Source organism: Triticum dicoccoides, chromosome 7A (assembly GCF_002162155.2).
Source record: "Triticum dicoccoides isolate Atlit2015 ecotype Zavitan chromosome 7A, WEW_v2.0, whole genome shotgun sequence".
In the NCBI taxonomy this organism is placed as follows: domain Eukaryota; kingdom Viridiplantae; phylum Streptophyta; class Magnoliopsida; order Poales; family Poaceae; genus Triticum; species Triticum dicoccoides.
Window position 1 is genome coordinate 632,008,449 of NC_041392.1, and position 6,947 is coordinate 632,015,395.

The window sequence follows — 6,947 nt, forward strand, 5'->3', positions numbered from 1 at the left end:
ATACGTTGTTCCCTTTGTCATCAGTATGTTACTTTCCCGAGATTCGATCGTCGGTATCTCAATATACCTAGTTCAATCTCGTTACCGGCAAGTCTCTTTACTCGTTCTGTAATGCTACACCCCGTAACTAACTCATTAGTCACATTTCTTGCAAGGCTTATAGTGATGTGCATTACCGAGAGGGCCCAGAGATACCTCTCCGATACATGGAGTGACAAATCCTAATCTCGATCTATGCCTACTCAACAAACACCATAGGAGACACTTGTAGAGCATCTTTATAGTCACCCAGTTACGTTGTGACATTTGATAGCACACTAAGTGTTACTCTGGTACTCGGGAGTTGCATAATCTTATAGTCATAGGAACATGTATAAGTTATGGAGAAAGCAATAGCAGTAAACTAAACGATCATCGTGCTAAGCTAACGGATGGGTCAAGTCAATCACATCATTCTCTAATGATGTGATCCCATTTATCAAATGACAACTCTTTGTCCATGGCTAGGAACTTAACCATCTTTGATCAATGAGCTAGTCAAGTAGAGGCATACTAGTGACACTCTGTTTGTCTATATATTCACACATGTACTAAGTTTCCGGTTAATACAATTATAGCATGAATAATAAACATTTATCATGATATAAGGAAATATAAATAACAACTTTATTATTGTCTCTAGGGCATATTTCCTTCAATCTCCCACTTGCGCACTTTGTTAGCACCTTTTGGATTGACAACACCTTCTGGTTGCATCATATACAACTCTTCTTTAAGATATCCATTAAGGAATACAGTTTTGACATCCATTTGCCAAATTTCATAATCATAAAATGCGGCAATTGCTAACATGATTCGGACAGACTTAAGCATTGCTACGGGTGAGAAGGTCTCATCGTAGTCAACTCCTTGAACTTGTTGAAAACCTTTTGCAACAAGTCGAGATTTGTAGACAGTAATATTACCGTCAGTGTCAGTCTTCTTCTTTAAGATCCATTTATTCTCTATGGCCTGCCGATCATCGGGCAAGTCAACCAAAGTCCACACTTTGTTCTTATACATGGATCCCATCTCAGATTTCATGGCCTCAAGCCATTTTGCGGAATCGGGGCTCATCATCGCTTCCTCATAGTTTGTAGGTTCGTCATGGTAAAGTAACATGACTTCCAGAACAGGATTACTGTACCACTCTGGTGCAGATCTTACTCTGGTTGACCTACGATGTTCGGTAGTAACTTGATCAGAAGTTTCATGATCATCATCATTAGCTTCCTCACTTACTGGTGTAGGAATCACTGGAACTGATTTCAGTGATGAACTAGTTTCCAATAAGGGAGAAGGTATAGTTACCTCATCAAGTTCTACTTTCCTCCCACTCACTTCTTTTGAGAGAAACTCCTTCTCTAGAAAGAATCCATTCTCAGCAATGAATATCTTGCCTTCAGATCTGTGATAGAAGGTGTACCCAACAGTGTCCTTTGGGTATCATATGAAGACACATTTCTCCGATTTGGGTTCGAGCTTATCAGGTTGAAGCTTTTTCACATAAGCATCGCAGCCCCAAACTTTAAGAAATGACAACTTGGGTTTCTTGCCAAACCATAGTTCATAAGGTGTCGTCTCAACGGATTTAGATGGTGCCCTATTTAACGTGAATGCAGACGTCTCTAAAGCATAACCCCAAAACGATAGCGGTAAATCAGTGAGAGACATCATAAATCGCACCATATCTAATAAAGTGCGGTTACGACATTCGGACACACCATTACGTTGTGGTGTTCCAGGTGGCGTGATTTGCGAAACTATTCCGCATTGTTTCAAATGAAGTCCAAACTCATAACTCAAATATTCACCTCCACGATCAGATCGTAGAAACTTGATTTTCTTGTTATGATGATTTTCCACTTCACTATGAAATTCTTTAAACTTTTCAAATGTTTCAGACTTATGTTTCATTAATTAGATATACCCATATATGCTCAAATAGTCTGTGAAGGTGAGAAAATAATGATATCTGCTGCGAGCTTGAATGTTCATTGGACCACATACATCAGTATGTATGATTTCCAATAACTCTATTGCTCGCTCCATTGTTCCGGAGAATGGAGTTTTAGTCATCTTGCCCATGAGGCATGGTTCACAAGTACCAAGTGATTCATAATCAAGTGATTCCAGAAGTCCATCAGAATGGAGTTTCTTCATGCGCTTTACACCAATATGACCTAAACGGCAGTGCCACAAATAATTTGCACTATCATTATCAACTCTGCATCTTTTGGCTTCAATACAATGAACATGTGTATCACTACTATCAAGATTTAGTAAAAATAGCCCACTCATCAAGGGTGGATGACCATAAAAGATATTACTCATATAAATAGAACAACCATTATTCTTTGATTTAAATGAATAACCGTCTTGCATCAAACAAGATCCAGATATAATGTTCATGCTCAACGCTGGCACCAAATAACAATTATTTAGGTCTAAAACTAATCCCGAAGGTAGATGTAGAGGTAGCATGCCGACGGGATCACATCGACTTTGGAACCATTTCCCACGCGCATCGTCACCTCGTCCTTAGCCAATCTTCGCGTAATTCGTAGCCCCTGTTTCGAGTTGCAAATGTTAGCAACTGAACCAGTATCAAATACCCAGGCACTACTGCAAGCATTAGTAAGGTACACATCAGTAACATGTATATCAAATATACCTTTCACTTTGCCATCCTTCTTCTCCGCCAAATACTTGGGGCAGTTCCGCTTCCAGTGACCAGTCCCTTTGCAGTAGAAGCACTCAGTCTCGGGCTTAGGTCCAGACTTAGGTTTCTTCACTTGAGCAGCAACTGGCTTGCTGTTCTTCTTGAATTTCCCCTTCTTCACTTTACCCTTTTTCTTGAAACTGGTGGTCTTGTTGACCATTAACACTTGATGCTCCTTCTTGATTTCTACCTCCGCAGCTTTTAGCATTGCAAAGAGCTCAGGAATCGTCTTATCCATCCCTTGCATATTATAGTTCATCACGAAGCTCTTGTAGCTTGGTGGCAGTGATTGAAGAACTCTATCAATGACACTATCATCAGGAAGATTAACTCCCAGTTGAGTCAAGTGGTTGTGGTACCCAGACATTCTGAGTATATGTTCACTGACAGAACTATTCTCCTCCATCTTGCAGCTGTAGAACTTATTGGAGACTTCATATCTCTCAATCCGTGCATTTGCTTGAAATATTAACTTCAACTCCTGGAACATCTCATATGCTCCATGACGTTCAAAATGTCGTTGAAGTCCCGGTTCTAAGCCGTAAAGCATGGCACACTGAACTATCGAGTAGTCATCAGCTTTGCTCTGCCAGGTGTTCACAACATCTGGTGTTACTCCTGCAACGGATTTGTCACCTAGCGGTGCTTCCAGGACGTAATTCTTCTATGCAGAAATGAGGATAATCCTCAAGTTACGGACCCAATCCGTGTAGTTTCTACCATCATCTTTCAACTTAGCTTTCTCTAGGAACGCATTAAAATTCAATGGAACAACAGCACGGGCCATCTATCTACAATAACATAGACATGCAAAATACTATCAGGTACTAGTTCATAATAAATTAAAGTTCAATTAATCAAATTACTTACGAACTCCCACTTAGATAGGCATCTCTCTAATCATCTAACTGATCACGTGATCCATATCAACTAAACCATGTCCGATCATCACGTGAGATGGAGTAGTTTTCAATGGTGAACATCACTATGTTGATCATATCTACTATATGATTCACGCTCGACCTTTCGGTCTTAGTGTTCCAAGGCCATATCTGCATATGCTAGGCTCATCAATTTTAACCCGAGTATTCTGCGTGTGCAAAACTGGCTTGCACCCATTGTATGTGAACGTAGAGCTTATCACACCCGATCATCACGTGGTGTCTCGGCATGACGAACTGTAGCAACGGTGCGTACTCAGGGAGAACACTTATACCTTGAAATTTAGTGAGAGATCATCTTATAATGCTACCGCCAAACTAAGAAAAATAAGATGCATAAAGGATAAACATCACATGCAATCAATATAAGTGATATGATATGGCCATCATCATCTTGTGCCTTTGATCTCCATCTCCAAAGCACCGTCATGATCACCATCGTCACCGGCTTGACACCTTGATCTCCATAGAAGCATCGTTGTCATCTTGCCAACTATTGCTTCTACGACTATCGCTACCTCTTAGTGATAAAGTAAAGCAATTACATGGCGATTGCATTTCATACAATAAAGCGACAACCATATGGCTGCCAGTTGTCGATAACTGTGTTACAAAACATGATCATCTCATACAATAAAATTTAGCATCATGTCTTGACCATATCACATCACAACATGCCCTGCAAAAACAAGTTAGACGTCCTCTACTTTGTTGTTGCAAGTTTTACGTGGCTGCTACGGGCTGAGCAAGAACCATTCTTACCTACGCATCAAAAACCACAATGCGGTATAGTGATTGCTTTTTGATCTCCAGAAAGAAACCTACTCATTGAATCCGATTCAACTAAAGTTGGAGAAAATGACACCCACAAGCCACCTGTGTGCGAAGCATGTTAGTAGAACCAGTCTCGGGTAAGTGTACGCATAATATCGGTCTAAGACGCTTCATCCAACAATACCGCTGAATCAAGAATCAACTAGTGACGGCAAGCAATATGTATTTACCCACGCCCACAACCTCTTTGTGTTCTACTCGTGCATATAACATCTACACATAGACCTGGCTTGGATACCACTGTTGGGGAACGCAATAATCTCAAAAAAATTCCTATGCACACGCAAGATCTATCATGGTGATGCATAGCAACAAGAGGGGAAGAGTGTTGTCCATGTACCCTCATAGACCGTAAGCGGAAGCGTTATGACAACACAGTTGATGTAGTCGAACGTCTTCACGGTTCGACCGATACTAGCACCGAAAGTACGGCACCTCCGTGATCTGCACACGTTCGGCTCGGTGACGTCCCACGAACTCTTGATCCAGCTGAGTGTCGAGGGAGAGCTTCGGCAGTATGACGGCGTGATGACGGTGATGATGAAGCTACCGGAATAGGGCTTCGCCTAAGCACTGCAACAATATACCGAGGTGGATTATGGTGGAGGGGGGCACCGCACACGGCTAAGATAATAGTCAACTTGCGTGTCTATGGGGTGCACCCCTCCCCCGTATATAAAGGAGTGGAGGAGGGGGGAGGGCCGGCCCTCTATTGCGTGCCCTGGAGGAGTCCTACTCCCACCGGGAGTAGGATTCCCCCCCTCCCTAGTTGGACTAGGAGAGGAAGGAAGGGGAAGGAAGGAGGAGGGAAAGGGGGGACGGCCCCCACCCAATTCGGATTGGGCTTGGGGGGCACCCACTCCTAGGCTTCCTTCTCCTCTCTCCTACTAAGGCCCAATAAGGCCCATATACTTCCCGGCGGGTTCCGGTAACCTCCCGGTACTCCGGTATACTCCCGAACTCACCCGGAACCATTCCAATGACCAAACATAGGCTTCCAATATATCTATCTTTATGTCTCGACCATTTCGAGACTCCTCATCATGCCCGTGATCACATCCGTGACTCCGAACAACCTTCGGTACATCAAAACACATAAACTCATAATACCAATCATCACCGAACGTTAAGCGTGCGGACCCTACGGGTTCAAGAACTATGTAGACATGACCGAGTCTCATCTCCGGTCAATAACCAATAGCGGAACCTGGATGCTCATATTGGTTCCTACATATTCTATGAAGATCTTTATCAGTCAAACCACATAACAACATACATTGTTCCCTTTTGTCATCAGTATGTTACTTGCCCGAGATTCGATTGTCAGTATCTCAATACCTAGTTCAATCTCGTTACCGGCAAGTCATTTTACTCGTTCCGTAATGCTACATCCCGTAACTAACTCATTAGTCACATTTCTTGCAAGGCTTATAGTGATGTGCATTACCGAGAGGGCCCAGAGATACCTCTCCGATACACGGAGTGACAAATCCTAATCTCGATCTATGCCAACTCAACAAACACCATCAGAGACACTTGTAGAGCATCTTTATGGTCACCCAGTTACGTTTTAACGTTTTATAGCACATTAAGTGTTCCTCCAGTATTCGGCAGTGGCATAATCTCATAGTCATAGGAACATGTATAAGTTATGGAGAAAGCAATAGTAGTAAACTAAACGATCATCGTGCTAAGCTAACGGATGGGTCAAGTCAATCACGTCATTCTCTAATGATCTAATCCCGTTTATCAAATGACAACTCTTTGTCCATGGCTAGGAAACTTAACCATCTTTGATCAACGAGCTAGTCAAGTAGAGGCATACTAGTGACACTCTGTTTGTCTATATATTCACACATGTAATAAGTTTCCGGTTAATACAATTCTAGCATGAATAAAAAACATTTATCATGATATAAGGAAATATAAATAACAACTTTATTATTGCCTCTAGGGCATATTTCCTTCACTTCTCCAGCAACCAGAATGTCTTTCGCCTCCCTCTTTACAGTCTTTAGTACAACTATGGTTCATCATTCTTTACTTGGTGCTTCTGTAGTTCTTAAGTATATGTACATGTGCATCAAATTATGCATTTGTGGTTGAACCTATATTTGTAATAAACATGGTTGGATATGAAATAAGTGATTGCCTACTTTCAAATTCAGAACATGTGATTTTCAAATTAGGGATTAATTGGGGATTACACTGCACACGGTTTGCAAAAGTGAAACGTCTGCGATAGACATGGAGATCAAAAACATTTCTAGGATCCACTACGTGTGTGATCTATCTCCACTACACACATGACATCTTCTTCAAAACTTTTTGCGTTAGGCCACCTTGCGCAAACGTTTACCACATAAAAACTGTGTGTGATGGACAGCCTTTGCCACACAGTTTCTTCTATG